The sequence below is a fragment of the Acinonyx jubatus genome, chromosome A1 (assembly GCF_027475565.1).
Source record: "Acinonyx jubatus isolate Ajub_Pintada_27869175 chromosome A1, VMU_Ajub_asm_v1.0, whole genome shotgun sequence".
NCBI lineage: Eukaryota > Metazoa > Chordata > Mammalia > Carnivora > Felidae > Acinonyx > Acinonyx jubatus.
This window is the reverse complement of record NC_069380.1, coordinates 149,591,122-149,613,864: the sequence shown is the minus strand read 5'-3', so window position 1 is coordinate 149,613,864 and position 22,743 is coordinate 149,591,122. Positions and strand designations below refer to the sequence as shown.

At 39.4% G+C, this 22,743-nt stretch overlaps 2 long non-coding RNA genes across 2 annotated transcripts in view; both read right to left on the bottom strand.

Moving 5' to 3' along the window:
• Nucleotides 1–2,257: 2,257 nt before the first annotated feature.
• On the bottom strand, nucleotides 2,258–18,258 carry LOC106968738 (uncharacterized). Its single transcript, XR_001429195.3, has 3 exons — nucleotides 14,142–18,258; nucleotides 7,635–7,783; nucleotides 2,258–6,692 (listed from the first exon to the last, which is right to left on the bottom strand). It is a non-coding gene; the product is annotated as an uncharacterized LOC106968738 (long non-coding RNA).
• A 283-nt stretch (nucleotides 18,259–18,541) lies between these two features.
• The window catches only part of LOC106968734 (uncharacterized), a 133,435-nt gene continuing 129,233 nt past the window's right edge, over nucleotides 18,542–22,743 (bottom strand). Inside the window, exon 5 of the long non-coding RNA XR_008299588.1 lies at nucleotides 18,542–19,304. This is a non-coding gene — a long non-coding RNA (uncharacterized LOC106968734). The remainder of the gene's footprint in view (nucleotides 19,305–22,743) is intronic.

Here is a 22,743-nt window from a genome sequence, read left to right as displayed (position 1 = left end):
GAGACACCTTAGGAGTTGTAGCCTTATGCTTGGTTACAGACCTTATTTTAGCATTAGACACCTGACTTTCAAAGGTTATCTTTCCCAAATTAAAGGAAGAGTGAGACAGATGATGTGAGGGCTCCCTTGTGCTGACTGCAGTTTGCTTACATAAGATCCTTTAAGTTTCCCAATAAGAAACCATACCTTCCAGGTGATAAATGGGTCAAACTCACAGAATATTAAAAGTGTGGGAGGCAGGTTGGGAGAGAAGGAGGCTTTCCTCCTTTCTATTTCCAGAATGTAGTGTAAATGGGATACTCACAAGGTTTAGTCTAAAGAAAGAAAGCCATGAAATAATAGGAAATTGTGAACGTAATAAGTAGGAAACACCTCGGTAATTTCTATTTTTCTACTACTGTGTTTTTTGTATGTTATTCATTGTTTTTAACCACTTCTCCCCTCCTTCTTATTTTTCCTAATCTGTCCTCTCTTGAATGTAAAATATCTATAAATGTCACTGTGGTTATGGGATCTAGTGATATCTGTACACAAATCCTTCAATTCAAACAATTACCATTAGATTCAAGCATAATGACCCAATGGATATCTGCCTTATATGAACTCTTACTACCCACAATACAGAGAAAACCTACTTGTACTGCCCTTCCTTTATTTCAAGGGTTATTACTAGGACCAAATAGAAATGACCTCCTATACCATTTTCATTCTATAATCAGAAATCCTCACTAAACTTGTTTCCAGTCTATTCCCAAATCCCTTTCTTTTCTGGCTGATAAAAGACTGAAGTCCCGAGTCTCAGGACCAAGGAATAGAAAAGAACACCATAAACAGGAGAATTGGAAAAAAAAAAAAAAAAGTTTACATGTTCATTCTTGATAAATGAGGAATTGCAATCTAGTTTTCCTGCCTCCTAGTCTCAACTGCCTCTCCCCTTCGTGAGGGAGTCATCTCCTTGGTGCTTTCTCAGTCATAACCATCAAACTTATCTATCAGGACCTTTCTTCAATATCCTAAATTAGCTTTAGTTTTTGCAATAAAAGTTGGCATGAATGAAGACTTTTTTTTCCAGAAATGATACATGCAACTAGAAATCAGGTACCCTGAAGTCTACATTCCTCACTCATTAAATACAATTAATGATCCATTTTGGCTCACAGAAGTTAAATGTTCCATCATTAATTTCTTCTTCCATTTTCTAAACAGAGACTCTCAAAGGCACTTGGTGAGCACATTGACTAAGACCACAGAGTCAGCTGATGCTGGTGCCATCATAATGAGTGTTCTTTGCAGGTTCATTACCTATTTCCCTTTTCTACTAGGTCGCTTTGTCGATTTATATAAAGCACCTGTTATTTCAACATTATATTGTTGACTATAGTAGCAAGACCAATGTCAGAGACAGGTAGATTTTGGGTGGCTTGGCTCTGTATCCTGACAGCTCTATTATTCTTTGTCATTTGTCAGCAGCATCTTAAAACCCAGAAAAAAATCTACAGAGACCAATTGATCCATCCCTCTGTCTTCACACTGCAAAAGGATTATTTTTCCTTCCTAAAGTACTTGAGGCCCAAAGAGGTTAAGGGACTTTCTGAATGTCCCTCTGTTAATAGTAAAAGGCAACATATAGCCCATACCTCCACACACTCTTATGCTATTCATTGTGCCCATGAAAGACAAAGTAAAACTACCTGTTTTATGCTGTCCATAGTTTGCAATCTTACCTTGAAAAAAAAATCATCTACACATAAAACCCAAATTATTATATTCCAATGAATGAAGTCTACCAGCTACGTGGCCTGGGATAAAGTACCAACTTCTCTAAAACTCAAAATCCAATCTCCTAAAATGAAGAAAATAATAATTTCCTAGAGTTTTTTGAGGACTAAATGAGTTAATACATAGAATTACTCCTTGGGGCACCTGAGTGGCTCAGTTGGTTAAGCGACCAAATTCGGATCAGGTCACCATCTCGCAGTTTGTGAGTTCAAGCCCAATGTTGGGCTCTGTGCTGACAGCTCAGAGCCTAGAGCCTGCTTCGGATTCTGTGTCTCCCTGTCTCTCAATAACAAATAAACGTTAAAAAGAAAATTTAAAAAAAAAAAAAAAAGAAGGCTCCTAAACAGTGCCTGGTGTGCATATATATATATATATATATATATATATATATATATATATATATATATATGGAATTTGATAAACAGTAACATTTATTACCACCAAATCCTGGTGATTTAGATATTAAAATAATTTCCCTTACAGCTTGAATGAGATGCATTTAGGAAAAATAAAGTACTACTTTAAACTTCACGTAGTAAACATGAAATATTAATCCAAGAAACTGTAGGGGCTAGGTACACAAGCAGCTACCAAAAGGGGTTATATAAACATGGCATTAACAACTGAAAAAAAGGAAAAAAAAAAAAAGATTGATGTGATGATGTGAGGTTCTTTGCTTGAGGTTGACAGTAAAAGAGGAAAACTTTGCTCTCTTACCAACGTGCTTTGCAGTTATGATCAAATTTAGCAAAGCGTGACCCCATCAGGTGGCAACGTGGTTTCTCTTACCTTAACTGAAGGCAGTCCATCCGAAATCCCTGACTTCTTCAAAAAACATGTAGGAATGGACAAAAGCTCAGAGGTGGAGACACATGTTGTGTAGGACGGGCAAAGTACAGTGGCGCTTTGCATGTGCAATTACGTAAGTTTTAAGACATAGCTCATGGGTAGCAAATAAGAGCAATAAATCCTCTGGTATGCCAGTCATTTTCCTAGTGGAGGCTCAGGTGAGACCTCTCAGTGTGGTGCCGCACCAATCTCGGGGAGAGGCAATGCAGTCATTGTAGCCGCTTCTCTTACCTTTCTAACGGAGTCTGTCTGGGTCTCTGTGGTGCAGAGCCGGGGGTGCTTCGGCCTCACTCCCAAGTTCTAGCGATGTCTCCTTCCTAAATACTTGTTACTTGTTCCTCTCGCGAGGAGAGGGGAAGTCAAGAACAACCTCGGTCGCCATCTTGGTGACGTCACTCTCCCTCATTCGAGCAGCAAGTGATAACAATTAATCTCCTTCACGTCTTTGAAATGCCCTCTTCCCTATCATTTAAAGCACCACACCACCTAATCATTTTTATTAGTAACCCTTCTAGTCGTTCAATTGTTACTGTAAAGATGCCAAGCTCTTTCTTTCCAACCCCCCAAAATAAGCCCCATCCAATGACAAAGTTTTTAAATATCTTGGTGAATGAGATTCCTTTTACTAGTGGAATCTGGATATTTCTACTTTCTACTTACTACATTTCTACTAACGCCAGGACTGAATTTTGACAACAATTAGCCAGGAATTTACAAGACACAAGACTGCTTCTTCACAAAGAAACCATTAGCATTATAGATCAGCATTCTTTTAAGAAGGAAAATTCAGATTGGTTTTTAACTTTGTTGGGACTCATTTACCCTTTTGCTCCTTAAGTGTACTGGGCAGAGTGGTGAACTGGTGAGCCCTGGAAATGCCCATTGCCATCATTCAGAGTTCTGATAACCCATTTTTTCCTTCATATCAGCTCTTCTGCATATAGAACAATTCATACACTTGCTAAAGCTAGAAAAGTGAAGCCTCCAGAGATATTGCTTTCCAATAAAGTAATAATGCTCCATTAGCTGTTTTGCTGTTACACGTTTTACCACAGACGACGACTCTTTAAGCTGCCTTCCCGTATGTGGCCCTGTGATAAATTTTATCAGTGGTCAGCGGGACAGAGTTGCAGGCTGGGCAGTAGCACAGTGGCTTTTTATCTAACTAAGTTCCCCCTACCATGCCCCCCACCCAAAGCGGCATTTTCTTGGCATAATTTATGTTGTGGCATTTCTGTCAGTAGATGTGGTGTCAGCAATTTCTGTTCCTAATGGAAGTTTACTTGGAAATGAGATACTTAGCCATAGAATAAAATTAAAGATGGGATAACACTAATAAAAATCGTAATGTGAAGGTGTTTGTGCCTGCTCGTATATTTTAAAAAAAAAATCTGAAACAAGGATTGTCTCTTGCCAGAAAAGCTTGTTTTTTCCAAGTCTAAAATACTGGTACAAGTAATATGTACAGAGTGCAACCATTCACAGTTAAAGCTAAAATTGTGTCAGCACATATATGAGAAGTTTCTACATTCCAGAGGCCTTATAGCACTGGCAGAATATTTTTAAATAAACTTTACTTATTTATTTACATGTTTATTTGTTTGTTTTAATTTAAAGTTCTAGAACCCAGCAGGTTTAACCCAAATCTGGGGTGCTGGGACCTAGGGAAAGACCTGTACATATGATGTATATTTTTGTAAAGTTAAAAAACTCAGCCCAGTTCAAATTTACTGGAGAAATCATTTCACTGATTGAATAATCTTTGTCCCCACATGGTTTCTCATAATAAGATTTTCAATTACTCCACTGGAGGATATTGAGAGCATTTAGAAAAAGCTGCATTAAAAATGAAATAGCAGCATTGTTTAGACTTCTTAGCCAAAGGCTCCTGAGATAGTCCAAGCTCTAGAGCTATTTAGACTCTCAACTTGTCTATCTTAAAACAGGCTTTTACACAAATGGGATCCTCATTCAATCTGAGGCGCAGCAGACAACAGAAGCTGAGGTCGTAGTGCTCTTTCATGCGTCTACAACCTCTGTTACGATCACATTCTTTTCCTCACAGACACATTTCCCAAGAAGTAAAAAAGGAACGTAGACACTGGGAATCCTCTGGACAGAGCTTCACTACATTATCATAGGAAGCTTCCTGCTATTGAATTAGCAACAGACAGCGTTTATCACTTACATTTTCATGTGTTTTAAAGTATTTTAAAAATATCTTGATGATATTTCCCCTCTTAACTAAAATTTCCTGGCTGACCCATCCATCAAATGAACTGTATCTTTGACTATTTGGTAACATTCTAAACCGAATGTGAAATGGCAGTTATTTTATGCACAAAGATGTTCAGAAAGGAGATCTGCTTCCGCTAATGATGCCACATTTCTGGAACAATTTTCCTCAAGTCAAACTGGCAAGAAGGACCCGAATTCCATTAGTTGAAAATTTTCACCCTTTTGAAATGATTTAAGGGCCTGTCCTTAGTAATTGTGATTAAAGATGAATGTTTTGAAACTCAGTCCCATTATCCAAGGTGTATCTACCAGAGTCCTGCTAGAATTTTGAATAGACGGCAGAACAGCATACACGACTTCCACATACCGAAATGCCAATATATGTATTCAGCTTTGTAAATACACCTTTAAAAATACCTCGCCATATTTAGCCACTCCTAAATATGTATTTACACAAGTCTACACACTGTAAGTGTTTACCTGGGAGACAGGAAAGGTCTCTCTGGTAAATAATATGGGTTTTATAGCCTTTCATGAAGGAATTTTTTGTTTGCTATGTAAAAAAATCAGCTCCTCTCAGTTATAATTTAATAAAATTTTTCTTTCCCTGTAAATTTACTGCATAGCACTTTAAGTAAAGCACTGCAATGTTTAGAAGGAAAAAAAAGACAACACTGGTGTTATCTTTGGGTACAGAGTGGCTTTGATTCATTTTGCTAAAAACTATAGAGGGCAGAACGCATGGATATGATTTCTGAAAACCAAACAAATAAAAATAGCCTGTCAGATATATCTTAGAGCTAAAGCTATCGAGTAATTATCTATTTTTTCAGGTTAAAAAGAAATTGGGGCTACTGTGTGGTTAAGTGTCCAACTTCAGTTCAAGTCATAGTTCACAGTTCTGAGTTCGAGCCCCATGTCAGGCACTTTTCTGACAGCTCAGAACCTAGAGATTGCTTCGGATCCTGTGTCTCCCTCTCTTTCTGCCCCTCCCACCCCCCCTCTCTCTCAAAAATAAATAAACATTTAAAAAATTGTGTAATTAAAAAAAAAAGAAATCAGAATCTCTAGGAAGATCCAAATGATTTAGATTACTTTGCTCTGAATTTTGTAGATCATTGACTTAATTTTATACTTTATATTACACAAGTGCACGTAGGTGAAGTGTTATAAACTGCTAAGCAAAACTGTGTTAAATTCAACATATGAACAAATTCTTATAGAAAAGCAGCATAGCCCAGTAGAGCAGTCCAAGGACAGGAAATATTCAGTGCATACTCCTGGCTTACGAATACATGGCCTTGAGCAATTGAGTTGATCTGACTTATGCTTTTGAATTTGTAAATTAGGTTGTGATCTACCTAGATCTAATGAATGATGAATGTGCACTCATATATTATGTACTGAATACTAATAGAGTAAAATATCTTTTTTAAAAAAGACACATTTCCTTTTCCTTTTTTTAATTGAAAGATACAATGTGAAATAGAACATGATGCTTGGAATTAAAGAGAAGTCCTATTATTTGATAAGTTCTCACAATCTATTCACCATCCCCTTTCCCACCTTCACTCTCCCCTTAGAATCTCAAGGCTTGAAATCACCTAACCTTAAGCAAGTGGACCCTGACTTTCATGAGCCACTTTAGGGTCCCAGAAATGGACATGGTTTACTTTGGAGTTCTTTCAAGTTTTGGGGTAGGTACCTTCTGAAGGTACCACTATCCTACTCAGCTCACTTCCTTCTAGAAGATAAATGTGCAGGATTTCCAGCAGCTTGTCTCTGGAACCACTGAAGATTTTCCTGTCATCAGTGGGCTTAGAAACCTACAAGAGAAGAACAAAAAGAGAAAGGCCCCTTACATGGATTCTAAAGACACTTAAAAAATTACAGCTTTACAGTTAAAGGACTCTTCTTCTCTTTCTTTGTTCTGTGTCTTTCAAGAATTTTCCCTTTCAGAAGCTTTCTGTGCATGGGTGCTTGTGCACAGAATATATGAGTTAGATTTATGTTAAGGAGGTGGGAAATATGGGCACTTTTGGCAAGCCCAGAGACAGAAACATTGCAGGGCTTTTTTCAGGATAAAAATATACCAATTTTTTAATGGGCCCAATTATTTCACCCCCACATAAAATGCCTCTTGAAATTCGTCAGTGCAAAACAGGTGCTTGTATGCCTTCCTACCTCATCTCTAAACACAGCTTTGAAGAGATAAAGTTTATACACACACACACACACACACACACACACACACGGAGGTGTGAAAATGTTTACATCTCAAATTCAGATGTCTTAAAGGACTTTACTTTTAAGACTTTTTCTTCCATTTATTCTTAAATTGTTGAAAGATGCATGCTATTATATTATAAAAGATCAAAACAATCCTTTAAAATAAAAATATGATTTGTTTTACCTTTCAATGTACCAGAAATTTAAATACAATGATATTCTTGATGAACATGAAACAGGGGGTTTTACAACTTAGGTCACTAATTCCAATCTGATCCACAGAGTACTGAATACCCTCCAGCTGTCTATTAGGAGTATCTAAACTCAATGCAACAAATAAATATCTGATTATATTTTCATACAAATTTTATACCTATTCTACTAATTGAAATGGAACATAATATACTATCCATGTATTCAATTTACCCTTTTGGAAATTATTCTGTCATCTTACATTTTCACAAAAGGAATAGAAAATTCATTGTGTGCCAATAATACCCATACATATGCTCCAAAAGATACAAAAAATATATTCCCACCTTCTGAGTATGAACCAGCAGGATAGAATTCTCTCAGCTTCATCCTAGATCCTCACATACCTATGGACATGGCAGGTTAGAAGTATGACTCCTATGTACAGCAAATCCATTCTGGCCATAATGAATTATGTCCCAGGGTACTGCAAGAACTAACAGATGAACAAAATCACTGACCCGTCATTGGAATCAGAGTCTGTCTGAAGAAGCAGTGACTTCTGTCTCTTAATATCCCTTAGACATTTGAGAAAATACAGTTTCTATTCATTTACTTCTGACAGGTCACTCCACACCTTATCCCCATTAAGACTCAAACACAAGTTTAGAGCATCAGAGTATGTGACAAGTACCTACTATGCTAAAACCTGCCTCTCCATCTCCTTGCCTGTTTTGCTAGAAACAAATGTACTCTTTGACTCTCTTCCCTAAGGGTTCTTTCCTGTAGCTATGGCAAGATTTCAGGATTCTTGAGTTTGGAGGCAGACTGAGACCTTCATCTTTTGGGGTGAGGGGTTAATTTGAAGGAAGCTCAGCTAGAATTAAATCACAACACTTTGTGTGGTTTCCAAATGTGAAATTCCCTATGTGATGGTCCTATTCCAGTGTGCACTGGTTACATCCATCCTGGATGCTTTGTGCTTAGATCTTAATGCTACCTTATAAGACTGCACAGCACTCAGGGAACAGAATACAAGGTCAAAAAAATACAATCATATCCTACAGAGTGCAGTTGAAAGCATTGGGACTGAGCTCAGAAAAAAATAGAGGGAATCTGGAATTCCCTTCAAATATCTTTAGGACTATTATGCCGAAAATGGATCAGGCTTATTCTGTAGCTTATTCTGGCTGAATATAAAGAACTTTAATGCGTTGTGCTTTCCCAACAAAGAATGAACTGATTGCCTCAAGAGAACTTAGACAGCATCCAGCACAGGCAGCCTCTTGGGAGTTAGGCTGGATGATCTTTCAGCCTCTTCCCAATGCTGAAGTTAAATGAATCTACAAAACTAACCCAGTCGGGAGAGTTCCAAGAGAACTCACAGAGCAGTTTCAGGACACTGTCAGAGTCATTCCAACTAGGTATATCTTCATTTTGGACCTTTCAAAACCCAGGATTTCTTTCCAGGAGGCTGAATTCCCTTGCACTGAATGTGACTAAAAATAATATGGATTCTACCATCAGAGAACCCTGATTTGGAGTCCTGGCTCTCCCATTCTAGTAGTTGTGTAAATCTAGTAGTTGTGTAAATCTAGTAGTTGTGTAAATCTAGTTGTGAGGACGTCAATGAACCCAAGAATCTCAGTCATCAAACTGAGGATTATTGTTCCCATCTCACAGGGTAGTTGTGAACATATTAAATCATCTGTTGCAGGTGCATAAGTACATGGTGCATGGCCTAAAAAGCCCACTTCTAGACTTCATGATAGAGGAAGGTCATACTGCAGTAAGTTCTGAATGCAATGAGCTCAGGTGATGTGTGTCAGGCACCTTCTTCTAAAAAGGTTCCTTTTTCCATTAAGAATACATATATTTATGTTAGTCTGGAAAGAAAAAAAGATCCTACTGTGGAAATTGTGCTCTAAACATATAAAATGTGATAAATGAAATAATCACAGTGATGAACTTTAACAAAATTTACATGAGATGAATAATGCAAAGGCAGAGGAAATTATTCTCTACTAGCAGCAGAAATCCTCTACATAGCACCCTCTTAATTTCGAGGTTCTTCTAGTAATGCAGAGTCTATCTGATTATCATTGCTCCCTTATCTTTTTAAAATCAAAGCACCTAAGGATGAAAGTATTGGCCACAAGGATGATGAGAACTGCCTGAGTTCCTTCCTGAAGAGATAGTTTTCACTCTCATCAGATGACTCTTCGATTCCCCAAATAAAAGTTGTAATTTTCAACCAGGGGGTGATTATTTTCATATATAAATAGTTAGTTTGATCCAATTAAACTTCTGAGTTTATTAACTAGTTAGTCTGTATTACATAATCCGTAGCTATAATTATTATACACCGTTATCTCTGTATTTAATCAACTTTCAGGTATTAAGCCTATATTTCACACGGCTACTCCTTTGAAAGTGGAATCAAAGATCTTTGATCTGGTCAGTCTTTACAACATGCATGGTGTAATTTTTTTTTAATTTTTTTAAACATTTATTCATTTTTGAGAGAAAGAGACAGCGTGTGAGTGGGGAGGGGTAGAGAAAGAGAGAGAGAGAGAGGGAGACACAGAATCTGAAGCAGGCTCCAGACTCTGAGCTGCCAGCACAGAGCCCAATGCCGGGCTCGAACTCACCGACCATGAGATCATGATCTGAGCTGAAGTCAGATGCTTAACCAACTGAGCCACCCAGGAGCCCCACATGGTGTATTTTTGACGTGAATCTATACTTTTACCATACCCTGAAGGACACTAATAGCCGCTTCTGGGTTCTTTTCAGTTCAAATAGGAACTTATATACAATTCACACTGAATTAGTAGTGTTGGTTATAGTTCTTGCTAAAAAGATTCTGTGTGCCCAGGAAGGGACAATTAGATTTGATGGAAACATTTACTCCTAACTTAGATGGGTAACTTTATATACACAGCTAAGTTAGGCAACCTTTTCGATGGCTGAATTCCCTCAGGCAGTCTGGTCACAATACATGACTTAATGTGGCATCCAAAGATGCCTGACTTTCAACTTGGGAGAGGATGGCAGTAGGGAGCTCATGTTCCAGGAACACAATTCTCTAGCCCCAGTACAAATGCTCTTGTTCACCGGAGAGGACGCAAAATATCTGAAAGCCAAGGCTTCAGGACAGTCCTGGCTTCCTGCCCTACTTTCATGTGGCAGTAATTTCCCGACACAAGAGGCAGAGGGCCTGTCCTTGACACAGTGTCTGCCTTGCCTCCCACACACAAACCCACAAGAAAGTCTGACCCAGCAAGTATTAAGAGAAAAGCCCTGACCTGACCACACAGCAATTCTGGGACATAAGCAGTAGCCACTGCCATGCCCCTGGCAAGGGTTTCACTGCATCCAACTGAAAGTGGGCATAATAAAATTCCTTTGTCAGGAGTCCCAAAGGAGTGCTGGCAGTTGCCTGTATATTGTCCCCTTGGTAGGAAAGACTACGAACAGCATGAAATCTATGCTTTGGCAGCAAGAGAACTTGGTGCTAGCATTTTTCTAAACTGAAACAAGACGAATGAGTTGGCCTGACACTTCCAAGTTATCTGATATGTTAAAATCACCTCTAAAAATAAAAACAAAAGACTTGAAGAAAATTATAAATCTTACGAAAGTAAAAAGATGGTTAGAAAAACTTTACATTTGTAAAGGATGGTGTTAAAGCATGTTGGGAAGGTTTGAACAGAGGAAACAAAGAATTGTGGACACCTAAGTTGTCTTAGTCTGTTCAGAATTCAAGAACTGAGGGGATGGGAGGAACAAACTCCCATGATAATTCGGAGAGTACTTACTTGCAATTGGTCAAAAGTCTCTTATTCAGTAAGTTATTGCAAAGTTCAGTAAATACCAGGCACTGAACTTAGGCACTAAACAAACACAAATATAAACAGATGCTGCCCTCACAAAAATCTATTCACAGAAACAAGGCATATGCCCTCTGGATAGCAAAGGATACATGGCAAAAACTAGAGAAATTTGACTGAAAATATTTAAAATGATACATATTCTAGGGAAACATTCATTTATCTTTAAAAAAAATTTTTTTAATGTTTTATTTTTGAGAGAGAGACAGAATGAGAGCAGGGGAGAGCAGAGAGAGAGGGAGACACAGACTCTGAAGCAAGCTCCAGGCTCCAAGCTGTCAGCACAGAGCCTGATGCGAGGCTTGAACCCACAAACTGTGAGATCATGACCTATGCCGAAGTCAGATGCACAACTGACTGAGCCACCCAGATTCCCCTATCTTTTTTTTTTTTAATGTTTCTTTATTTTTGAGAGAAAGAGACAAAGCGTGAGCAGGGCAGGGGAAGACAGAGAGGGAGACACAGAATCCGAAGCAGGCTCCAGGCTCCAAGCTGTCAGCACAGAGCCCGACACAAGGCTCAAACCCACCAACCAGGAGGTCCTGACCTAAGCCGAAGTTGGATGCTTAACTGAGGGCACCCAGGTGCCTTCATTTATCTTTTTTTTCCCCAAAAAATGTCTCCGTGTGATACCAGGCCTTCATTTTTTTCCCCCTCTCCACCTTGGTAGATTGCATTATTGATCAGAGACACTGTTTCAGTTTCCTACAAGGTCTCGATCATTGTTACCTCTCTTTTTTCCTAACTGGCTTCTGACTTATTGACCCAAAGAAGACAGGCATAGCCCTAGAAGAGGTTCAAGTTCTAAGCAACACAAACACAATGCTTCTTCCCAAAGGAATGTTTTGGGATTTCTTTCATGGAAATATTGTGTTTCCCAAAGAACCCAAATGAGTATAGAGGACGGTTTTGCTCATGGTCACCACTAATCTCAGGGAGCACAGATCTTGGGAATACAAAGACGAATACAGGCAAAGCTTCCAATCTCTAAGTTCCTGGTACAATGTGATAAAGCCACTTCATTATTTGCCATCTAATTCAATCTCAAACTGAATTTGATTTGAAAAACACAATGTTTATTAGATCAAAAACCTGGAGATGCTTTACAAAATACAAGACAAGGATATATGAAGTATGTATTAGCCAGGCATAGTGACACTTTAAAAGAGAGTACAAAAATGTGTAAATCTTTTCCCTAATATGCCCAAGATTTTAAAAGTAAAATGAAGAACCTGTCAATGAGTCTGAAACTGAACCACTCAAACCAGGCTCAATGTTTATAGATGATGAAGAGCCAAACCAATAATAATATTGTGGCATTGATTCTTTATGGTCTCAGTCACACCCACCTCATCACTTAATATATTTTTTCTCCTAACATGTGTTCAATCCTTTTTGACGGCTTGGCTCACAGCTTAGATAATGAAGCCAAACCATATCCCTTTGGTTGGTCTCAAGCTTGGCTGGACTTTCAATGACTTCCACATATTAAGAGCCACTCTCACAAAAAGCTTAATATAATCATAAAGCCACCTACCTAACAAGTAATAATCAGCATTTCTTGATTAGTTGTATAACCTAGTCACCATGTTTAGGGCTTTACACACAATGTGTCATGTAATCCTCACAAGAACCTGCTGAAGTAGGTAGCATTTGCTCCATGCTAAAGATAAAGGATTTGAGGCAGGGAGGTTAGGACTCTTCCAAAGTTACATAGTTAGCAAATGGTGGAAACTTGACTCTGTCAGTTCCATTAAAACTGCTACAGATCCACAGGGTGTTGTTGTTTAGCTATACTTTGAGGCAGATTTCATGACTCACTTTTGGAAACGTGGAAAGCTTCACATCGCTGCATCATATGAAGACTGGCCAGCATTTCTGAGACATCTGACTATGAAATAATTCACTCACCTTCAGATGGTACAGAGGTCTCATGTTCACAAACATGCAGTCAACGACGAACTCCCCACCCTCTGCCACCACCTGCCACCACCAACAGCAAAATTGCTGCACACCCACACTATTATTTCTTCTGACTTGCAGGTTTTTGTTTTTTTGTTTATTTATTTTTGAGACAGAGAGAGACAGAGCATGAACGGGGGAGGGGCAGAGAGAGAGACACAGAATCGGAAGCAGGCTCCAGGCTCTGAGCCATCAGCCCAGAGCCCGACGCGGGGCTCGAACTCACGGACCGCAAGATCGTGACCTGAGATGAAGTCGGACGCTTAACCGACTGAGCCACCCAGGCGCCCCTTGTTTCTTTTTTAATGTAGTCGACGTAGTACGGTGTCCCCTCTTGGCAGATATTGGGGGCAGGGTTACACAAATTGTGAGTTACCTCATGCCAAACCAGAAATAGCCCTGGTCCTCCCATCCCTGAACTTCAAAGCCAGCTCATTCTCTGCTGCCGTGGTGACTCTGCAGTGGTCACGGGCATGTAGCCTGGGTGGTCCCCCATATGCAAGCATTCCTTGAGCCAGGGAGCAACCACATCCCTGGTTCTGGGGAGAGGAAGGCAAGTGAGGAAAAGATAGAGCTGATAAATATACCCTGGCTTCCCCAAACTCTCCCTTGGAGAAAGTCAACTATATATGAGCCCAATGTGCTTGCACAAGGCAAAGTGTTTCAACAGTACACCACCGTCTCACACTGCCTAGTCCTTCGTGACTACAAGTTCTAATTCTAGCTCTGTCACTTACAAGCCCCAATTCTCAGCTCTTTCCGCCCATCAGTATTTTTCATTCTTTGTTTCTCTGGGTGTTGTACACTGGGCTTATTTGTTTGTTCATTTCCTGAATATACGAAAAATATAAAGTACTTCTTCCACATTTCTTCAGCATCTGACTGTTAGACAGAAGTACTAATTGATAGTAAGCAAGTACTCAAGAGTATTCAATTGGAAATCAGCTTTTGCATCTTGGAGACAGCAGACAAGAGGTTCCATGGAGGGACTAGACTCACCTCAGGCATATCTCTTCTCAGGAGAGAGAACAGAAAGTTGTTACACTCAGGATAACACTTCAGGAGAAGCAGGAACTTAGCAGCAACACTATCCCAGCCAAGCATTTGGAGAATCCTCTTTCTCCAGTCTGCTGCAGGGTTTTAACATGAGGGAAATTATCCAGAAAGGCCTGGTTGAGACAGAGAATCACCAGCCTAAGCAGCTCTGGGGGAGGTTTCTTTTCTTTACGAAACTCATAAAGGAACCAACCAGTCCTGGTGTTGAAAAGAATACCAAGGTTCCCTGAACTTAAAAAAAAAAAAAAAAAAAAAATGGTGTCTGGATGTTCTACAATCATGGGCTGCAGGGTTGGGAGGAAGAATTGGCTTTCCTTTGAAATGAGAAAATCCATTTAGCACCTTTGTTCGACAGGCACAAGGAGCAGATCCCATGGTCACAGTTGTTTTATCTAATTTTTTTCGTCCCGGTTTCCTTTGTTGTGAGTTCCAAGCTGCTTTGCACTCTTCCATCCTTTACAACTATTGAGTCTCTTCTACAGATCTGTAAAAATAAACAGGCCATTTCCAGATTACCAGCCAGCGACACCACATCCTGTGTGAGAGCTGATGATAAATAAGAGTGAGGCAGGTAGTCCCCCAGACACATCTGGGAAGCATCCTCTTCTCTGAACAGAAGCACACAGCATTCAATTCTAGCCAAAGCTTGTTTGGCCTTGTGGTCTGCTGAGTTGAAATGGTTATGCCATTTTTTTTTTTCCTGAATCTAAAGATGATGTTTTCATCTGACATTTTTCCTTTTTTTAAATTTTGGTATATAAAAAGTAACTCCCCCAGGGGAAACTCTATTGGCTTTAGCCATGAGTCCCAGGTGTATCCTAATTAGCTCTAAAACTTATTAAAAAAAAAACCTTCAAGTTGAAGACAGCTAAAGAACTAGCAGCCACAGTTTGGGCTAATTAACTCTTCTGGTAACATCTACTGACTGGAAACTGTGGTCTCAAAGATTCTGTGATGCAGTAGCTACCCAGGATCTTATCTGCACTTTTAACTTCTTTTAAATTAATCAGCTTTATAATGATTAGCAACCTGAAATTATTTTTAGCTCTAGTTCTTATTTATTCTTTTCCCCTCTTCCATTGATGTATTCTTCGCTTTCTCCTAGCTAAACCCTCCAATCTCTACTAATATGTAGGAATTTCATGAACCTAGCCTCGCTCTCTCTTCTCCCAAACAGGCACAAACATACACTGAGGGGTAAGTGTAAGGAATAGTCTTTCTTTTGCATCCTTCACTTAGCATTTTCAGAATTGAGAGCAGACTAAGGATGGGCAAAGACAGAAGTATTGCCAGACTCCACTGTTGCAGAGAATTCTCATATTACTCCATGGAATCTTAAGCTGCCCTCCCCATCTTCCCTAACTCCTCAAGGGAAGGTTGTTTCCACTCAGAGCAGTCTCTTGGTAGCTGATCTACAGTAAAAGAAAAACCACACCTGTGGTTATATGATGGCCCAGGAGGGACTAGCTATAGATCCTTTAATCCTGCCCATCCTTCTGGGCTAGCCTGTGACAGTCAGCAACTGGGCATGGAAAGACTGCAATAAAAACACACTCAATCCCACTGACCTGTCTCCCACCACCTTGTAAGGAAAGGTGTCCTTTCAAGTCAGCCTATGTTTTATCCAGCATATAATTTACATGGCCTCAGCAGGCTATTCAGAAGACTTAGACAAAAAATAAGAGGTTTCTAATCTTCTACTGAGGAAAAGGAATATTGGCCCAGAAATCAAAAGAGCTGGCCTCTAATCCCTTCTCTGCCATTAACTAGTTTTGTGACTCTGGAGAAAACAGTTTCTTCACGTGAACAGTAAGCCTCACTTACATTCAGAGGATTCTGAAGGCCCCTTCCACCTATAAAGCTTCTGTGAAAGAATGTACTCTTCCATTTGCTCCTTTGAAAACCACCTGCTATAACTGCTAACTTCTTTCCACATATAACATGGAGAAATCAGGCTCAAGGAAATCCAGAATTACATTTCATATAGAACTTTAAGGGAATTTTCTTTTCTTTTTTAATGTTTATTGATTTATTTTGAGAGACAGAGAGAGAGAGAGAGCATGTGAGTGTCACCAGGGGAGAGGCAGAGAGAGAGAGAGGGAGAGAGAGAATCCCAAGCTAAGAATCTCTTCACTGAAAGCACAGAGCCCGATGTGGTGCTCGAACCCATGAACTGTGAGATCATGACCAGAGCTGAAGTCAAGAGTCAGATGCTTAACAGGCTGAGCCACCCAGGTGCCCCCGGAATTTTCAAAGACCAATGTTCACCACTGTTTTCTGAAATCAGAGAACTCTTACAGGCCAATGCTGGTTATAAGACCTACATGAAGTAAAATATCATTTTTCTGATATACTGATCACTAGTCAGAAGGTTAAATTCAGATTTCCCAATGAAGCAATAAAGCAACTCTAAACGTAAACGTTGAACTAAAATAAATAAATGTGACTATAAAAATAGAAATACCAAATGACCATTCTACTCCTTATTTTGTGCCAGACATTGTGCTAGAAACTTCTGCCTGTGTTACCTCAGATTAGCGTTATAAACACACTCAGTTCTATCATTCTTTTCTGCAATTATCCCTCTAAGCCAGCCTGCCATATGTCCACCTTATGCCCACAGATATTGTATAAGGCAAAACCTTTACACACAACCAGTTCAAACCCATCCTAGGATTTCCATAGCTTTCATCTCAACACAGTACTTCCTGGAAGGAGGAAAAGAGTTCCATGTTTGTCAAAAGGGAAGAAGTCTCAGTGTTTGCCTTTTCCTGGTACACTTCCTTCAAGTCTCTGGGAGTGTTTTATCTACACAAGGAGGGTCACTCTAATGTCTGGATCAATATCTGTAAAAGCTTTTAAGCTGTAATAACCATGATCTTCAGCACTCAACATATCCTGACAAGACCCTCTCCATGTCAAGTGAAGTGGGTAAATTCTTAGCTAGGGATTTTTAGACCCACTCCTTGGCTACCAGTACTTTTAGTAGAAAAGTCCATAATCATTAAGCCAAAATGTTAAGGGGACAGGCATTCCCAATGATAGTTTTAATTTCCTTTAAATCCAACCAGCACAAACTTCATCACTACATAGTTGCTAACTAATGAGTTGAATTTTGGCAGCTCATTAATCTTAATTTTGTAAACATTGATTTTTCCCCCTAGGTTTTGAATGGAGCTAAAATTAGCATGAGTTTTTGTTTTGTTTTGTTTGGGGGGTCTTTTTTTAGTATAACCTCCATTTCAACTTCCTGCTACTGGATATTTTATTACAACAAACAGCTCTATCCTTGACCAGGGTCTAAAAAGAAGTCAGAAGAGTTCTGGGAATAATGGTCCCACCTCTCATCTTGTTTCACACACTTCCCCTGTCCCTTCTGGGACATGGAGCCACCATTGACTTCTAAGGAAATTCACTTGAGGCTCAATTAAAACTATGGGGCACAGAGAAAAAGCAGCATGTCCTCACCTTTTCCTCTCCAGTAAGATCTGTTTCCAGGACCAATCCTATATAGGAGGACTTTTGAGGGCTTTGTGGTATAAGACAAAACTGGGAAGTTCATGCCAGCACTCGTTCATTTGACAACTGCTGGTTCAACTCAAGTTTCTCTCATAAATGTAAATGCCTAAAGATTCAAACTGGAAGGATCTCTCCCACCAAAGGGAGTGTTCATGGATACCAATCTTTCCCCAGTTCTCTCCGGCTTCTTAGCCATTGCCATTTAGCAAACAGTTTAGGGAACAGCAGTTTTATTAGTGTTGGAGACATGCGGTATGAACTACATTCTTTTCAGTTAAGCTATCTGAAAGGTTATTTCACATCACCCATTTTCTCATTACGCTCTCTCTTCAGCGTGTTCTCAACTACAACAGGCTATCCATCTTTCCTTCTTCCTTTTTCCCCTTTGATAGCCTATTCTAGAAGGCTTTGAGTCCTTTCTCCTTATTTTCCTCAGAACTACCATAATGCAGCCTCCAAGACCCTCTCTTCCTTCCTCTATTATATGCCATCAGTCAGTTGCCATTACTTCATATTTCTACTGATAAAATACCAATCCAATCTCTGATAATTATCTGATAACTTATGACAAACCAAACAATCACATTTCTTCCTTTGAAGCATCCTGACATTTATCACTTGCCTTCAAGATTTCATGTCACTCACTGAAATTCTAAAAGCCGTCACCAAATCAGTCTTGGGGAAGGGGAGAACCTCTCCAGGCAGAAGGCTCTATTTGTGGTAATGAAGAATGAAGTCCCCATGCTCAGACAGCAGACTGCCATGTATAAATCTTAATTCTGCTACATATAAGCCATGTGTCCTCAGTCATGGTACATAAGCCCAGAAACAGTGGCCCAGATGGGGCGCCTGGCTGGCTAGTCAGTTAAGCATCTGACTTCGGCTCAGGTCATGATCTCAAGGCTCATGGGTTTGAGCCCTGCATCAGGCTCTGTGATGACGGCTCACAGCCTGGAACCTGTTTTGGATTCTGTGTCTCCCACTGTCTCTGCCCCTCCCTGACTCACACTCTTTCTCTCTCTCCTTCAAAAATAAATAAATATTTTTTAAAAATTAAAAAAAAAAAAAAAACAGTGGCCCAGAGTCTGAACAGAATAGAGCACATTTAACAGTCAGGTACTGAATTTTGCTGAAGCAGAGTAGAAATATTTCAAATCTACATCCACTGGAAGACAGAGTGGGATCAGCTTATATTAACTTCACTGGGTATGGGCTTTCACTCTGGATTTCTTGTTGTAGTCCAAGTGTGACAAAGAAGTTTCGTCAAAATCATCTCCTAGCAATTGACAGTGGTTCATTAGAACTCTGTGTTGAGGATTCTGAGGCCACTGGCTCTTAGGGAAACAAAGCATGATTGATTATTAATGTCTGACATGAGGAAGGAGAAAAAGGTGACTTATGTGTTTACGTCTGCCATCCAGGCAATGTAAACAATGGAGGTCAAGGAGGGCAATTTCAGCCAAAGAGTGACATGATAAAAGAGATGTTTTAGAAGATCAACTTGGCAACAGATCATAGGATGGGCTGCCGAGAGGGAGGTCAGGAAAACCAATTTGGAGGATTTTGCCAAACCCCAGACAGCAACCACTGCAAACAGAAAAGAAAGGAATACATTTAAGAGAATGTAGGAACAAATCAATATACTTAGCATGACTTCTAAAGAGCCTTTAAGCTGACGGTATTTTTTAATAGATTTTATTTTTTTTAGAGCAGTTTTGGGTTTACAGCAATATGCAACAAAGGGTACTGAGGTTTCCTATGTAATCCCTGCCTCCCCCATTATCAATATCCTCCACCAGTGTGGCACATTTGATACAACTGATGAACCCACACTGCCACATCATAATCACCCAAAATCCATAGCTTACGTTAGGATTCACTCTTGAAGCTCTACATTCTATGGGTTTGGACAAATGTATAATGACATGTATCCACCATTATAGTCACATACAAGGTAGTTTCAATGCCCTAAAATTCTTCTGTGCTCTCCCTATTGCCTCCCCACTAGCCCCTGACAACCACTGATCTTTTTACTGTCTCAACAGTTATACTTTTTTCCAGAATGTCACAGAGTTTGAGTCATATAGTATACAGCTTCTTCAGAATGTCTTCTTTCACTTAGTAATATGCATTTAATGTCCCTCCATTGGAATAAGCTTGGTAGCTCATTTCTTTTCAGGCTAAATAATATCCCATTGTCTGGATGTACCACAGTTTATTTACCTACTCAAGAACACTTCAGTTGTTTCCAGGTTTTGGCGATTATGAATAAAGCTGCTATTATCATTAATGTGCAGTTTTTGTTTCTTTTGAGTGAGAGAGAGCGTAAGAGGTAGGGGGAGAGTGAGAGGGAGAGACAGAATCTTAAGCAAGTTCCATGCTCAGCACAGAGCCCAATGCAGGGCTTGATCCCACAACCCTGAGATCATGACTTGAACTGAAATGAAGAGTCAGATGCTTAACCAATTGAGCCACACAGGCACCCCAATGTGCAGGGTTTTGTATCAATGCAACTATTTAGCTCTTTGAGGTACATCACCAAGCAGCACAATTGCTAGATCATATAGTAAGAGTATGTTTAGTTTTGTAAGAAAGTGGGAACTTGTCTTCCAAAGTGACTATACCAACTTGCTTTCCCACCGACAACAAATGAGAGTTCCTACTTCTCCACATCCTCACCAGCATTTGGTGTTGTCAGTGTTCTGGATTTTGACCGTTCTAGTATGTTATCGCATTCTTGTTTTCATTTGCATTTCCCTTTTGGCATATGATGTGAAGTAGTTAAGGCATTTTGATTCTTGTGAAGGGTACCACATTGGCTAGTTCTTACATTAGCAAAGATTCATTTATTTCATTCATCCATTGCCCAGCACTGTAACCTAGCAGATAGCAAGATAAGAGGGCATTTGAAATACAATACAGGTAAGTTTTGACAAATGACAGATAAGTAAAAACTTGGATGAGGTACATTCCTAACATTGGTAAGTATTTTGGTAAACACAGTAAAGCTTTACCCTGGTAAAGCAGAGACCCTCAGAGACCCCCAATGACCTTGGGCAGAGGTGTGAGAAGACACTGAAAATGAATCTTGCCTTCTTCATAATTTTGACCAGCAGCTCTGGCCCTTTCTTAGTTCACTCACTTTTGTCTCTCCTTCTTGTGATAGGTGACCATGTGTATAAGGTACATCATGGCAGTTATACCAGATGTAAAGACACAAGGCTGGTGCCAGGTCTTATTTTAAGGACAAGTTTTTTAAAAGGCCCCCTGGAGGATAGGGCTGAGGAAAAAGGAAGACACTAACTATAATCACTCACACTGCAAACGTATTTGTTAATTTATTGAGGGTCCACTATATATGAAACTCTGAACTAAAAACCATTTCAGACAAGATTGGGCACATTCAGGGTGCTATGGCCATAGAGACATTTTTTTATTTGCCATTTGATTTCAAATTTGGCCCGTTGCTTGTGCAGTAGTGTGTTGTTTAATATTTACTTTAAATATTTAATATTTACATCGCAGATTTTCCAAATTTGTTTTATTGTCGACCTTTAGCTTTATACCATTGTGGTTGGAAAATATACTTGGCATGATATTAGTCTTCTTAAATTTGTAGTATTTGTTCTGTGTCCTTTTATGTTATCTAACCAGGGGATTCTTCTGTGTGTACTTAAAGAAAAGTATATTCTATTTTTCTTGGATGGAATGCTTTATATATATCTTTTAGAACCAGGTATTTTGAAGTATGCTTCAAGTAAAAAATGTTCTGTTGAAAAACAAAATAACTTTAACTGAGGGCATTGTTTAAAATAAAGCATCAGAGGGGAGGTGGGTGGAGGAATGGGTGAAATAAGTGAGGGTATTAAAATGAGCACACTTATGATCGGTACTGAGTAATGATGTATAGAATTGTTGGATAACTATATTATACACATTAAACTAATATAACACTGTATGTTGACTATACTGGAATTAAAATTAAAAACTGAATAAAAATGAAATTAAAAAATAAAAATAAAAACTATTTCAGGGTGCCTGTGTGGCTCAGTTGAATGCTCGACTCTTGATTTCAGCTCGGGTCATAATGCCAGGGTCATGGGATTGAGGCCTGCATCAGGCTCCGTGCTGAGTGTGGAGTCTGTTTAAGATTCCCTCTCCCTCCCTCTGCCCCTCTCCTCTGTTCACTCACACTCTCTCTGTCCAAAAACAAATTTAAAAAATAAAATAAAGTAAAAACCATTTTAAACTTGTAAGAATGATGTATATCCTCCAAAAACATAACTTTACCTAGAAGAAAAAAACATGTGTTTATTAAAATTGAGGAATACAGGAAGAGATGGCACAGGCCGTAGATGGCAAATGTCCCCACCTTGCAGGTATGCTACAAATTTGGTGACTGATTTGGGGAACAGGAATAACCATTCATGTAAGTGCTGAATCACAGAGATTTCCCCAAGTTAGACAAATGCTAGGCAAATGGGAATAACCAATGAGGATGGGCTATTTGGAGACTGGCCCTGACTGGGGCTCCCTCCTTCCTGCACAAATGTGTTGATTATGTGAATCCAACTAGGCTTAGGGAAAGATGATTGGAACATTTCCTTAGACAATGGCCCATTTGAAAGGTCACTTCCTGCCACTTTCCATATCCCTGAGGGGGAATCCCATACTGGCTCCCAGTAAACAGAGATGTCTATGTTGAAAGCCTGGCTTCCAAACAAATCCGGCCTGCCAGAGTCATAGGGCTCTACTTTGGGGTTTAGAGATGAATTAAAGATAAGTATTCATGCTTAAATTTCCACTCAAATATAATGTAATCCGTACAGTTTTTCAATTTACAATCATTGCAAAGTAGCTGTGTTTTCCTCTACTTTGTTGACTCTATGATTTTTCATATCATCTGAGAAACAGAAATTCTTCACTCCCAAATGAGCAACATTTTGAACTCAACCCTGACCCTAACATGATAAAAATCTGTGCCGTTGAAAAGAAACATAAAGTGTTTTGTTGTTTTGTTCTGTCT